At 43.6% G+C, this 15,750-nt stretch overlaps 1 protein-coding gene across 1 annotated transcript in view; it reads left to right on the top strand.

Moving 5' to 3' along the window:
- The window catches only part of MEGF6 (multiple EGF like domains 6), a 529,814-nt gene that overhangs the window by 86,395 nt on the left and 427,669 nt on the right, over positions 1–15,750 (top strand). The gene's annotated exons all lie outside the window — the stretch shown is intronic.

The raw sequence follows: 15,750 nt of genomic DNA, 5'->3' as shown, positions 1-15,750 counted from the left end.
GGAGGACTGGTGGTACCCCCCCTTATCCACAGCCCTGAAACCTAGGTTGATAAAACAAATATATAATATTAAATTTGTGTCGTGCTCAGGGGCGGACTGACAACTCATGGGGCCCCCGGGCAATAGGGGATCATGGGGCCCCTGTATCCTTGCCCAAACTCAAAAAAGCCTATGAAATAGGTACCAGGTGCATCTCATGGGGCCCCCTACTGACCCCGGGCCCTCGGGCAGTGCCCGAGTTTCCAAATGGTCAGTCCGCCCCTGGTTGCCCTCTACTGTGAGTAAATAAATTTTTATTTTTAATTATTATTATTGTGAATAAATAATTATTATTTTGAAAAAAAAAAAACAAGTGATAAACCTTATTGTATTTTAAAAGTGCAACATGTGCTCTTATAAATTATTATAAATATTCAATATAATAAAAAAATATTTTTTGTAGTGGGAAAATGATATCTAAATGAAAAAAATAAAACATTTTAAAAATTAATATTAAAAAATCAAGTGTATTAAATAAGTGTCTGATTTATTTATTTCAGGTACTTATATAGTGTTGTCCATTTACGCAGCACTTTACATATATATTGTACATTCACATCAGTCCCTAACCCTCAAGGGGCGTACAATCTAAGGTCCCTAACCCTCAAGGGGCGTACAATCTAAGGTCCCTAACCCTCAAGGGGCGTACAATCTAAGGTCCCTAACCCTCAAGGGGCGTACAATCTAAGGTCCCTAACCCTCAAGGGGCGTACAATCTAAGGTCCCTAACTCACATTCATACACATACTAGGGACAATGTAGACAGGAGCCAATTCACCTACCAGCATGTCTTTGGAGTGTGAGAGGAAACCAGAGTACCCGGAGGAAGCCCACGCAGGCACAGGGAGAACATGCAAGCTCCAGGCAGGTGGTGCCATTGGCGAGATTCAAACCAGTGACCCCAGTACTGCCAGGTGGAAGTGCTGACCATTTAGCCACCATGCTGCCCCACATAATAGTGTCCAAATCAATAAATCGAAAAAATTGTCCACTCCGTGAATGTAATCAGAAAATGAATGAATCTTTCTTAATTATGCGTTCACCTTAAGTTTAGCCAAACCGTAAAGTTCCCGCCATTTGTGGGATAGAATGGAGAAGGTTTCTACCCCCTTGTAGGTTTTTATTGCTGTCTGTGGCCCGAGATGTTCATCCTCTTCCAGTCTCTGTAACACTTGTCATTGGGAAGGGAAGTGAGTTGATTTATATTCAACATAAAAAAAAAAGAGAACCCAAAGGATTTAACCCAGCCTTCCTCCAAGTGTGTAACGTGGAAGAAACCTTGAAATAAATGTCAGGTCTCTGGGAACCCCTGCTAATAATGACTACTGTATATCCACAGCTCGTGTGAACAGCAAGATGACATACAGTATAAGAGTCTGTAAAAGAATTGGGAATGTGGCTTACTTCACATATCTGGCAACCGTTGTATACGTGTGACAAAATGATTTCCAGCAGTGACAATAAAAAATACATACAAATTAATTCGATTAGAAAAGAAATTCAGAAATTTTTTTTCCTCTAGTGGCCAGTGGAAAGATTCCCCCATTACAAAAGCGGATAGTGAAGTGTCCCCTTACATTGGTGGTCAGTGAAGTGTCCCTTTTACTTTGGTGGTCAGTGAAGTGTCCCCTGACGTTGGTGGTCAGTGAAGTGTTCCTTTACATTGGTGCTCAGTGAAGTGTCCCCTTACGTTGGTGGTCAGTAAAGTGTCCCCTTACATTGGTGGTCAGTGAAGTGTCCCCTTACATTGGTGGTCAGTGAAGTGTCCCTTTTACTTTGGTGGTCAGTGAAGTGTCCCCTTACATTGGTGGTCAGTGAAGTGTCCCCTTACATTGGTGGTCAGTGAAGTGTCCCCTTACATTGGTGATCAGTAAAGTGTCTCCTTACTTTGGTGGTCAGTGAAGTGTCCCCTTACATTGGTGGTCAGTGAAGTTTCCCCTTACATTGGTGGTCTACAAAGTGTTCACTTACATAGTAAGTGTTGTGTTCACTTACAGGTGAAGCTCGAAAAATTGGAATATGGTGCAAAAGTTCATTTATTTCAGTGCTGCAACTTAAATGGCGAAACTAATATATGAGACTCATTACATGCAAAGCAAGATAGTTCAAGCCGTGATTTGTCATCATTGTGATGATTATGGCTTACAGCTCATGAAAACCCCAAATCCACAATCTTAGAAAATGAGAATATTCCATGCAATCAATAAAACACGGATTGTACATAGAACAATATCAGACCTCTGAAAAGTAGAAGCATGCATATGTACTCAGTACTTGGTTGGGGCCCCTTTTGCAGCAATTACTGCCTCAATGCGGCGTGGCATGGAAGCTATCAGCCTGTGGCACTGCTGAGGTGTTATGGAAGACCAGGATGCTTCAGTAGCGGCCTTCAGCTCTTCTGCATTCTTCGGTCTCATGTCTCTCATCTTTCTCTTGGCAATGCCCCATAGATTCTGTATGGGGTTCAGGTCAGGCGAGTTTGCTGGCCAATCAAGCACAGTAATCCCACGGTCATTGAATCAGGTTTTGGTGCTTTTGGCAGTGTGGGAGGTGCCAAGTCCTGCTGGAAAATGAAGTCAGCATCCCCATAAAGCTCGTCTGCGGATGGAAGCATGAAGTGCTCCAAAATCTCCTGATAGACGGCTGCGTTGACCCTGGACTTAATGAAGCACAGTGGGCCAACACCAGCAGATGACATGGCTCCCCAAATCAACACAGACTGTGGAAACTTCACACTGGACTTCAAGCATCTTGCAGTGTGTGCCTCTCCATTCTTCCTCCATAGTCAGGGTCCTTGGGCCTCTCCATTCTCCCTCCATACTCGGGGTCCTTGGGCCTCTCCATTCTTCCTCCATACTTGGGGTCCTTGGGCCTCTCCATTCTTCCTCCATACTCGGGGTCCTTGTGCCTCTCCATTCTTCCTCCATACTCGGGGTCCTTGGTTTCCAATGAGATGCAAAAGTTGCTCTCATCAGAAAATAGGACTTTGGACCACTGAGCAACAGGCCAGGTCTGTTTTTCTTTAGCCCAGGTAAGATGCTTCTGACGTTGTTTGTTGTTCAGGAGCGGCTTGACAAGAGGAATACAAAATTGGAAGCCCATGTCCAGGATCCGTCTGTGTGTGGTGGCTCTTGATGCACTGACTCCAGCCTCAGTCCACTCCTTGTGAAAGTCCCCAACACTTTTGAATGGCCTTTTCCTGACAATCCTCTCCAGGCTGCGGTCATCCCTGCTGCTTGTGCACCTTTTTCTTCCACACTTTTCCCTTCCACATAACTTTCTATTAATGTGCTTTGATACAGCACTTTGGGAACATCCAACTTCTTTTGCAATTACCTTTTGAGGCTTTCCCTCCTTATGGAGGGTGTCAGTGATGGTGTCAGGTCAGCAGTCTTTCCCATGATTGTGATTCCTACTGAACCAGACTGAGAGACCATTGAAAGGCTTAGGAACCCTTTGCAGGTGTTATGGCTTAATTAGCTGATTAGAGTGGGACACTTTGAGCCGAGAATATTCCACCTTTTCACAATATTCTCATTTTCTGAGATTGTGGATTTGGGGATTTCATGAGCTGTAAGCCATAATCATCACAATGATGACAAATCACGGCTTGAACTATCTTGCTTCGCATGTAATGGGTCTCTCTCATATATTAGTTTCACCTTTTAAGTTGCTGCACTGAAATAAATGAACTTTTGCACCATATTCTAATTTTTCGAGTTTCACCTGTATATACTGTAGGTGGTCAGTGTAGTGTTCCCTTACATTAATGGTCTTTAAAGTGTCCCATACATTGGTGGTCAGTGGATAAAAGCTCCTATGGATCAGTGGTCGATGGGAGAAGGTCCTCCTTACATTGGTGATCATTGGGAGATGGACCTTCTTACACTGGTAGTCAATGGGAAGAATTCTCCCCTTTCAAATATCTTAAATAAGCATTGGTGTCAGGGGAAACATACAGTTTCTGAAAGTCAGAAGTTGCTCATTGTTCAAGGAACCCCTTAGCAACCTCTAGAGCAGGGGTCTTAAAGGGCCTGTTGACTGTCCTTCAGACTTTTGGGGGGCTTGACTGTGGCCAGAGTGGGAGAAATAGTGCTCCATCTCTGGTATTAGGGGAAGGAATAGTTCCCCATTGTTAGTTTCAGTGGTAGGAATAGTGCCCCATCGTTAGTATCAGTGGGATGAATAGTGTCCCATCATTGGTGTCAATGACAGGAATTATTGGTGTCAGTGGAAGGAATAGTTCCCCATTGTTAGTTTCAGTGATAGGAATGGTGCCCCATCATTGGTGTCATCGGTAGGAATAGTATCCCATCGTTAGTATCAGTGGGATGAATAGTGTCCCATCATTGGTGTCAGTGGGAGGAATAGTGCCCCATCATTGGTGTCAGTGGGAGGAATAGTGCCCCATCATTGGTGTCATCGGTAGGAATAGTATCCCATCGCTAGTATCAGTGGGATGAATAGTGTCCCATCATTGGTGTCAATGACAGGAATTATTGGTGTCAGTGGAAAGAATAGTTCCCCATTGTTAGTTTCAGTGGTAGGAATAGTGCCCCATCATTGGTGTCATCAGTAGGAATAGTATACCATCGTTAGTATCAGTGAAATGAATAGTGTCCCATCATTGGTGTCAATGACAGGAATTATTGGTGTCAGTGGAAGGAATAGTTCCCCATTGTTAGTTTCAGTGGTAGGAATGGTGCCCCATCATTGGTGTCATCGGTAAGAATAGTATACCATCGTTAGTATCAGTGGGATGAATAGTGTCCCATCATTTGTGTCAGTGACAGGAATTATTGGTGTCAGTGGACGGAATAGATCCCCATTGTTGGTTTCAGTGGTAGGAATGGTGCCCCATCATTGGTGTCATCGGTAGGAATAGTATACCATCGTTAGTATCAGTGGGATGAATATAGTGTCCCATCATTGGTGTCAGTGACAGGAATTATTGGTGTCAGTGAATGAAATAGTGGGATTCGTAGGAACAGTGACCCATTATTGGTGTCAGTGGGAAGAATAATTCCCCAAGGGTCAGGTAAAGGCAAGCAAAGGGGTGCATCCTGCCTCCAGGCTGCAGTTTGGAGACCTCTGCTCTAGAGGAACCTTGGTTGAGAATAGAGCTCTAACCCATCCCCACTATATCCAAAAATGGAAAAACAAATCTGGAACTCCACTTTCCATATATCTAAAGCCAACTTTTTCTTTGAGTTCTGGATATATTAGGTCAGTTTATGCTGCAGGTCGATGAGTGTAGGTTTTAAGCCAAAGCCAACGATAAATGTGTCCTCACGGCTGAATTCTTCTATCTGCTTCCAGCTTCATTGGTTATACGCAGCGCGAAATCGTGGAAAAAAAGCGCGGAGAGCCCTTCCTCCGCCCGCAGCCTGTGAGGGAGTTCTCTAACATTTAAATATCACAGAATTAATATTAAAATATGCTTATATAGGTTTGAGAGATTCGCAGCAGAATGGGGAAGTGATTTATGGATCTTCAAGCCGGATGGCTGTAGGTTTAAATCATGCGGGACATTTCTGGAGAGGATAAATCTGTCAAGCGTTGATGCAATTAAATTGGAGTTGTTCCACCTTTTCCAGCGCAGTAGAAAAACTCGGCAATGTCAGGCGGTTGGGGAAACTCAAGTTCTCGCTGTTCGGCCTGGTGTCCTGGGGTAGAGGGTGTAGGCTATTGGTGGGGAGTCAATGGAACCCATTGGAGCAGAAATGTGGGTTCAAAGCCGATTCCTCCAGTACTGAACTGTATTGTAACTGTAATGTCTGCCCTCATATTGTAACGTGCTGAGCAAACTGTTGTCGTGATATAAATCCTGTATAATAATAATATTAGCTGACTTGATTTTGCTGGTACAGTCTTCAGGTCGGGGGGGGGGGGGGATGTCACCTTCATTCTTTCTTCCCATTTGGTACTCACTAACCAAAAAGGAGCATCTTTACCAGGGGCGGACTGACAACTCATGGGGCCCCCGGGCAATAGGGGATCATGGGGCCCCTGTGTCCTTGCCCAAACTCAAAAAAGTCTATGAAAAAGGTATCAGGGGCATCTCAAGGGGCCCCCTACTGACCCCGGGCCCTCGGGCAGTGCCCGAGTTTCCAAATGGTCAGTCCGCCCCTGATCTTTACCCACATGGAAGAAAGATATATTTTAAAAATATTCTCCCAAATATATTGACATATATATTCGTAATAATACAATTTTGGCCGTATTCAATACATTTCAAAATTTCTATATTTCAATACATACATATATATATATATATATATATATATACACACACACACATATATATATACGGCATGTTGAACTGCGTTTTTTATATATTGCAAAATATATGAAAACTATTCTTAAAAATATATTTTTTAAAATATATTCTTCAGATTTTTTTTTAACATATAAAAAAAGTCATTTTTACATATATTTGTAAATGCATTCCAAAAATGTAGATTAAATGTATGTTTGAAGACATACAGTATATTTGAAAATGTATTTTTAAGAATATTTTTCATATATTTTGTAATAAAAACGCATTTCAACATACAGTATATATATATACATACTGCATGTTGAACTGCGTTTTTTATATATTGCAAAATATATGAAAAATATTCTTAAAAATATATATTTTTTAAAATATATTCTTCAGATTTTTTTTAACATATAAAAAAGTCATTTTAACATATATTTTTACATATATTTGTAAAAGCATTCAAAAAATGTAGATTAAATGTATTTTTGAAGACGTACAGTATATTTGAAAATGTATTTTTAAAAATATTTTTCATATATTTTGTAATAAAAAGGTATTTCAACATACAGTATATATATATATATATATATATATGTATATATATATATATATACTGCATGTTGAAATGCGTTTTTTTATATATTGCAAACTATATGAAAAATATTTTAAAAAATATATTTTTTGAAAATATATTTTCAGATTTTTTTTAACATATAAAAAAGTCATTTTAACATATATTTTTACATATATTTGTAAAAGCATTCAAAAAATGTAGATTAAATGTATTTATAAAGACATACAGTAAATTTGAAAATGTATTTTTAAAAATATTATTATTTTTAAAATATTTCAACATACAGTATTTATTTATTTCAGGTACTTATATAGCGCCATCCATTTATGCAGCTCTTTACGCATGTATATATTGTACATTCACATCAGTCCCTAACCCTCAAGGGGGGTACAATCTAAGGTCCCTAACTCACATTCATACATACACATACTAGGGCCAATTTAGAGTGTGGGAGGAAACTGGAGTACCTGGAGGAAACCCACGCAGGCACAGGGAGAACATGCAAACTCCAGGCAGGTGGTGCCATGGCTGGGATTTGAACCAATGACCTGAGTACTGCCAGGCAGAAGTGCTAACCATTTAGCCACTGTGCTGCCCAATATACATATATATAAATATGTTGAATACCGACCAAATTGTAGTATTTCAAATATGTATTAATATATTTGGGAAGAATATTTTCAAATATATTTTTATTCCATGTGGGTATATCATGTTCCCCCACATTGCTTGGATTGATTTTGGACAAACTGATTTCACTGCAAAAACGGTCAATTTCACAAATTTTGCAAATAATGAACTTTCACTTTAACCCATCGATCTGTTTCTGTGAAATTTACTTAACAAAAAAGAAAGATCTACATATTTTTTATTTTGAGTTGTTTTTTTTAAATTATTTCTGTATCTATAACTTAACTAAACTTGTAGTTTCAATCAGCTAAATACATTCCAAATGGCTCAAGACAAAAGGCGAGCTGATTGAAGAGTTCTCCTACAGCATTGCATTCACCTTCACCTCTGAGGAAGGGAGTTCATCTCCCGAAACGCGTTAGAATATACTATCACAAGACTACCGTTTGCTGGGACTGTCACGTTGGTTCCATGTTTGTTTACTTGACTCTTGGTTTCTGAGTATATACTTTTGTCATTTTTAATAAATTCCTTTTTATCACGGTAATGCACCAGGAGAGTGCGCCCCTTTTTTGCTTTCTTCCAGTAATAACAAGATTCCCCGATCTTTAGAGGGCTGCACCTCAGCGGGTGACTGTTACTGTGTTCCTGGGATGCTCACAGACCTGAGCGCTGGTTCTGCTTTTTTTCTCTTGATTTATTGCATTCTCCTTGACCAAAGCTGTGGGGAAGCAGTGGTCTCTCTGCAGAAGTCTGACATGCCCGTGGCGAGTCAAAGCTAGCGCTCTCCAGTTAGCAGCTGCAATGAGTTTTGCTGATCGAAGAGTTCTTCTACCAATCTATTCTGTAAAATTCGTGAATAGGTAGGCGCTAATTGATCATGTGACAAAAATTATTATTATTATTATTATACAGTATTTATAAAGCGCCAATAGTTCGCTCAGCGCTGTACATTACAAAGGGAGACAGAACATGTGACAGAACAATACCAATACAATGCAAAACATGAGGGGATCGAGGGCCCTGCTCTTTGGAGCTTACAAAAATAGAATTTTCTATCAGCAACATAAAAGAAATAATAGTCCCAAACAGAATTTGGGTAATGATTATCCTCTAGTGTCTAGCTGATAACTATGAACTAGAGCACATGTGTCAAACACAAGGCCCGGGGGCCAAATCCGGCCCATCAAGCCATTTCATGTGGTCCTCACTCAGAGGGCTTTTTTAGCTGGAAAGTGGCAGAGTGGTGCAGAGGTCAAAGCTGAGAAGGAGAGGTGGAAAAGAGATGTGGACAGCCTTTGAAAGAGGGCTGAACCCTGCATTCTGTGCATAGCACACCTCTGAACTCTGCACAACACATACTCCTGAACCCTGCACCCTGTGCATAGCACACCACTAAGCCCTGCACTCTGTACACAGCACACCTCTGAACTCTGCACAATACATAATCCTGAACTCTGCACAACACATACTCCTAAGCCCTGCACTCTGTAGACAGCACACCTCTGAACTCTGCACAACACATACTCCTGAACTCTGCACAACACATACTCCTGAACCCTGCACCCTGTGCATAGCACACCACTAAGCCCTGCACTCTGTACACAGCACACCTCTGAACTCTGCACAATACATAATCCTGAACTCTGCACAACACATACTCCTAAGCCCTGCACTCTGTAGACAGCACACCTCTGAACTCTGCACAACACATACTCCTGAACTCTGCACAACACATACCCCTGAACCCTGCACCCTGTGTATAGCACACCCCTAAGCCCTGCACTCTGTACACAGCACACCTCTGAACTCTGCACAACACATACTCCTGAACCCTGCACAACACATACTCCTGAACCCTGCACAACATATGCTCCTGAACTCTGCACAACACATACTCCTGAACCCTGCACAACATATACTCCTGAACTCTGCACAACACATACTCCTGAACCCTGCACAATACATACTCCTGAACCCTGCACTCTGTATGTAGTGCACCCCTAAAGCCCTGCACTCTGTACACAGCACACCTCTGAACTCTGCCCAACACATATTCCTGAAACTCTTCACAACACATGCTTCTGAATTCTGCACAACACATACTCCGAAACTCTGCACTCTATGCATAGCACACGCCTAAGCCCTGCACTCTGTACACAGCACACCTCTAAACTCTGCCCAACACATACTCCTGAACCCTGCACAACACACACTCCTGAACCCTGCACAACACACGCTCCTAAACCCTGCACAACACACGCTCCTGAACCCTGCACAACACACGCTCCTAAACCCTGCACAACACACGCTCCTGAACCCTGCACAACACACGCTCCTGAACCCTGCACAACACACGCTCCTGAACTCTGCACAACACACGCTCCTGAACCCTGAACAGCACATGCTCCTAAACCCTGCACAACACACGATCCTGAACCCTGCACAACACACGCTCCTGAACCCTGAACAGCACATGCTCCTAAACCCTGCACAACACACGATCCTGAACCCTGCACAACACACACTCCTGAACTCTGCACAACACATGCTCCTAAACCCTGCACAACACACGCTCCTGAACCCCGCACAACACACGCTCCTGAACCCTGCACAACACACGCTCCTGAACCCTGCACAGCACATGCTCCTGAACCCTGCACTCTGTATGTAGCACACTCCTAAACCCCTGCACTCTGTACATAGTGATACTCCTGAACTCTGTATACATACTCTTACAGACACAACCGGCCCTTTGAAGGCAACCAAATGCTGATGCGACCTGTGATGGAATTGAGTTTGATACCCCTGAACTAGAGGATAATCATTACCCAACAGAGACCCGAAGAGTACACCCCATCACCAACAGGGATCTGTACGGCTACTTGGAGCAACATGTTTATCTTGAGGAGAGCCTGGGATTAGGAATCCATCCAATATCTGTGTACCCAAAATCTCTCGACCATCTATCTGGGGGCTGTCATTTTTGGTACTTTGGATCCATATTAGGAGACCAGGAAGTCTGATTCATAAGAACTTGCTGCTGGTTGTCAACATCTATTTATTTATTTATTTAAGGTACTTATATAGCGCCATCAATTTACGCAGCGCCTTACATATACTGTATATTGTACATTCACATCAGTCCCTAACCCTGAAGGGGCATACAATCTAAGGTCCCTAACCCTGAAGGGGCATACAATCTAAGGTCCCTAACCCTGAAGGGGCATACAATCTATGGTCCCTAATCCTCAAGGGGGTGTACAATCTATGGTCCCTAATTTACATTCATACATACACATACTAGGGCCAATTTAGACAGAAGCCAATTCACCTACCAGCATGTCTTTGGAGTGTGGGAGGAAACCGAAGTACCCGGAGAAAACCCACACAGGCACAGGGAGAACATACAAACTCCAGGCAGGTGGTGCCGTGGTTGGGATTTGAACCAACGACCCGAGCACTGCCAGGCGGAAGTGTTAACCACCTAGCCACTGTGCTGCCCAACATCTATGATTACAAAGCACTTTTTGACCACCTTCACCGAGATCGGTAATTTCTGGTGAGTGAGAAATTTACTTATTGTTTACATGCAGTGAAAGAGAAAATTTTTTACCTACGGGACTACATTTCCATGGGACTGTCACTCAATATATGTTCACTATTTATTATATTCTGTTTGGGACTGTAACGGAACCGGACCCAGACCGCACTTGGGTATTTCCGTTATACTGCAGCTTCCCTGTCCGAACACAAATCCCCGGACACCACCGCTGATCATGCAGGAAATAAGACAGCACCAGACTCTTCTTAAGACAGGAAGTCAACTCCTTTATTTTACACAAATACAAGATATATACACAGGGTGGGGAAATACAACCAGGAACAGGAAACACATCAGCAGGCCGTCCCATCAGTGGGAAGGGCTACAGGAAACACCCCCCCACCAAACCAAGACACAGAACAATGGGATGCAGCACATGGCAGAGAACAATGGACAACCACATGGCAGGCACAGGCTGGATTAAACATAATGAAGGGAACATGAGCTGACACAGGGGTCCCCCCCACCCCCAAAAGTCACTCCCGTCACAAGGACTATTAATTATTTTAAGTTGCTGATAGAAAATTCTATTTTTTTCATCTGATCAGTTAAGCCTACCTATTCATGAATGTTACTATTTGGGGGCAGCTGTCATTACTGCCGGCTTAGTGCTGGCATTACTCACTAGTGTTTGATCCATTCACACATTTAGGAGCCACAATATTGCTTTCTTCACAAATTTACTAATTTATTCTGGCCATTGAAATTAATTAACGCTCAAGTGCTAAGTGCGCCTAGCATTAACGCGCGTTTACACGCGTCGTGTGTTTCTTCTGACAAAACGCTGCTGCTCCTAGATGCACTGGCAGTTGAGTTTTTTTTTACAGCTCCTAAAAGCCCCCCCCGCCGCTAAAATCTAGAACTGTCAAACCAGCATAGAAGCAGACAGCCAGGAGCATTCGTCGGGAGCGGAGCCTTTTGTTCTTTAATTCTTTTTTCGGGTCGGCGGCAGCAACGGAGATCGTGATTGACAGATCTGCTGCGGGGGACATTCTTTTAGTTTTTTTTTTTAATAAAGTACTTGTCTAAGATGGTGTTCTGTCTTTATTTCACACTACACTTTTTGTTTTTTGTGAATGAGTAGCGGGACCATGTACCTCATACTCATTCATATAGGGGCGGAGGGCGGGATCTAGGGACGACCTTGCTAAAGGAGGGCTTCCAGATTCTGATAAGTCCCCCCGCATACCCCCACAACCACAGCCCAGGGTTGTGGGGAAGAGGCCCTTGTCCCCATCAACATGGGGACAAGGTACTTGGGGGGGGGGGAGCTTCCCCTACTCCAAAGCACCCCCCCATGTTGAGGGCATGTGGCCTGGTATGGTTCAGGAGGGGGGCGCTCGCTCGCCCCCCCCTTTCCTGACCTGCCAGGCTGCATGCTCGGATAAGGGTCTGGTATGGATTTTGGGGGGGAACCCCACGCCATTTTTTAAAAAATTTTGGCATGGAGCTTCCCCTCAAAATCCATACCAGACCTGCAGGGCTTGGTATGGATGGGAGGGGGGACTCCACGCCGTTTTTTTTATTATTTTTAAATTGCCAGCAATTCTTTCTTTTACATTCAGCTGTCAGTGAGGAACCCCGCTGACAGCTGAAACATTACCGCATGGTTTTCACTACTAGAATTTACTATTTTTACTATTTTTCAGTATATTCTGGACATTTGGTAGGGTCTCCTGAGGTTTTTTAAAAACGCTTCTAAATGCAAACATTCCTAAACGCACATAAACGCGTAGGTAAACGTGGCTAAACTGAAGTTTTTAACTTACGTTTTCTAGCAGTCAGTTTGCAGCGGTCAGAAGAGTTTTTCAAATGCCCCGTGTACATGAGCCCTAAAAGCCCATGTGTGCATGGACATGTAGGATAACACGGAGGGGCCTTTGGAAGCTGTAATAGCTAAAACGCCTGATGCCCCTAAAACTGGCTGCAAAAACACCCTGTGTGCACGAGGCCTAAGATGTAGGAGAGAAGTGTCAGAATAGGCTTGGGTCTGAAGTGGTTCATTCGGCACTGATGGCCCAGTATTTGTGGGGTAGGATGGAGCAGCACTGGTGCTTTTACATGGGAACCAAGAGATTGTCCCTCTTTCCTGATCTGCCAGGCTGCATGCTCGGATAAGGGTCTGGTATGGATTTTGGGGGGGAATCCCACGCCATTTTGTAAAAACATTTTGGCGCGGGGCTTCCCCTCAAAATCCATACCAGAACTGAAGGGCTTGGTATGGATGGGAGGGGGGACCCCACTCCGTTTTTTTTTATTTTTTAATTGCCGGCAATTCTTTCTTTTACATTCAGCTGTCAGTGGGGAACCCCACTGACAGCCGAAACATTACCGCATGGTTTTCATTACTAAAATACCGCATGACTTGATAAAATAACTCATGCAGTGTTTTAGTAGCCTTTTTTAGTGAATTTACTATTTTTCAGTGCATTCTGGACATTTGGGAGGGTCTCCTGAGGTTTTTTAAAAATGCTTCTAAATGCAAACGTGTCTAAACGCAGTAGGTAAACTGACGTTTTTAACCTACGTTTTCTAGCAGTCAGTTTGCAGCGGTCAGAAGAGTTTTTCAAATGCCCCGTGTACATGAGCCCTAAAAGTCCATGTGTGAATGGACATGTAGGATAACACGGAGGGGCGTTTGGAAGCTGTAATAAATAAAACGCCTGATGCCCCTAAACATGGCTGCAAAAATGTCCTGTGTGCACGAGGCCTAAGATGTAGGAGAGAAGGGTCAGAATAGGCTTGGGGCTGAAGTGGTTCATTCGGCCCTTTCCTGACCTGCCTGGCTGCATGTTCGGATAAGGGTCTAGTATGGATTTTGGGGGGGGAACCCTACGCCATTTAAATTTTTTTTTAGCATGGGGCTTCCCCTCAAAATCCATATCAGACCTGTAGAGCTTGGTATGGATAGGAGGAGAGACCCCACGCCGTAGGAGAGAAGTGTCAGAACAGGCTTGGGGCTGAAGTGGTTAATTCGGCACTGATGGCCCAGTATTTGTGGGGTAGAATGGAGCAGCATTGGTGCTTTTACATGGGAACCAAGAGATTGTCCCCCTTTCCTGACCTGCCTGGCTGCATGCTCGGATAAGGGTCTGGTATGGATTTTGGGGCGGAACCCCACGCCATTTTTTTTTTTTAATTTTGGCGCGGGGCTTCCCCTAAAAATCCATACCAGACTTGTAGGGCTTGGTATGGATGGGAGGGGGGACCCCACGCCGTAGGAGAGAATTGTCAGAATAGGCTTGGGGCTGAAGTGGTTCATTCGGCACTGATGGCCCAGTATTTGTGGGGTAGGATGGAGCAGCCTTGGTGCTTTTACATGGGAACCAAGAGATTGTCCTCATCGCTGTTGTGACTTTAGATATATCTTCTCACCTTTGCTCCTGAGGCTCTGGGGAAGCAAAGAGTTGGCAATTATATGCAGCTGCACGTGCTGACAAAAAAGTGAAGCCATTGCTTTGCCTTTAATAGGTTCCCTTTAAGCTTTTTATTTACGAATCCAGCTCGGGGAGCTTGGACCATTCTACGATTAAACTACAAACACGTCCCTCCCAAATTGGTCCTGGCGAAGAGTAGAAATAACTTGTAATAAAGATGGAATTTTGGAGGAGAGCCCCCGCACAGTAGTACAGAAGCGCAGGGCGGCGTGTTGTTTTACTGATAAACATCTTGGCAGATACATGGGAGGAGGAAGCAGAATTGCTGAGACAGATAACTCAGGGAAATTGAGTTGTTCTTGAAGAGACACAAAACATTGGCCTTATTTATAACTCTCTGAGGGAAGGTCTGTCTAGGGCAACTCGCAGCTAAGAATCACATTCCAACTTCTACCTTCCGAGTTTAACTTTTCAGCTATGGACCCAGCATCAGGGAACCTGGGTGAAGAAATCGGGTCTTCAGCTAGGAAGGGGTGTCAAAATGGCGGCCCTCCAGCTGTTGCAAAACTACAAGTCCCATCATGCCTCTGCCTTTGGGGGTCATGCTTGTAACTGTCAATCTTGCAATGCCTCATGGGACTTGTAGTCTGGAAACAGCTAGATGGCCACCAGTTTGACACCCTTGACTGGAGTCTTACTTCAACTTTCATTAAGGATCTCTTGTCTTTGAATGGTATTCAGCAAACTGGTTGGATTTGATCGCTTTCTAGTTCCCAGCAACTAAATGGGGAAAATTGGGCTAACCATTGTATGAAATGTATGAAAAAATCTGCTGCGCTCAAAGGACCGGATATGACATATGTGGAAAAATCTTCATAGACCTTAGCATTCAAACCAATACGACATTGGTCCATTATGCTCAATCCGTAGATTCTGATTAATTCTACGGGGATTGTTGAAGGGTGTGTTACCAAGTGTTACCGCACTGGGTGACACCAAACCTAGGGACGCCCCTGTGTGGGATTATAACAAAGTGGAAGCAACTGGGAACAACATCAACTCAGCCACCAAGTGGTAGGCCACGAAACATGACATAGCGGGGTCAGCGCATGCTGAGGTGCAGAAGTCGCCAACTATCTGCAGAGTCAATAGCTAAAGACCTCCAAACTTGGTGTGGCCTTCAGATGAGCCCAACAACAGTGCGTAGAGAGCTTCATGGAATGGGTTTCCATGGCCGAGCAGCTGCATCCAAGCCTTCCAT

The sequence above is a fragment of the Staurois parvus genome, unplaced genomic scaffold (assembly GCF_062004578.1).
Source record: "Staurois parvus isolate SC_StPar_1 unplaced genomic scaffold, SC_StPar_1.0 ptg000676l, whole genome shotgun sequence".
NCBI classification, from domain to species: Eukaryota; Metazoa; Chordata; class Amphibia; order Anura; family Ranidae; genus Staurois; species Staurois parvus.
The sequence above is the reverse complement of the archived record's forward strand: the minus strand, read 5'-3'. Positions and strand labels throughout refer to the sequence as shown.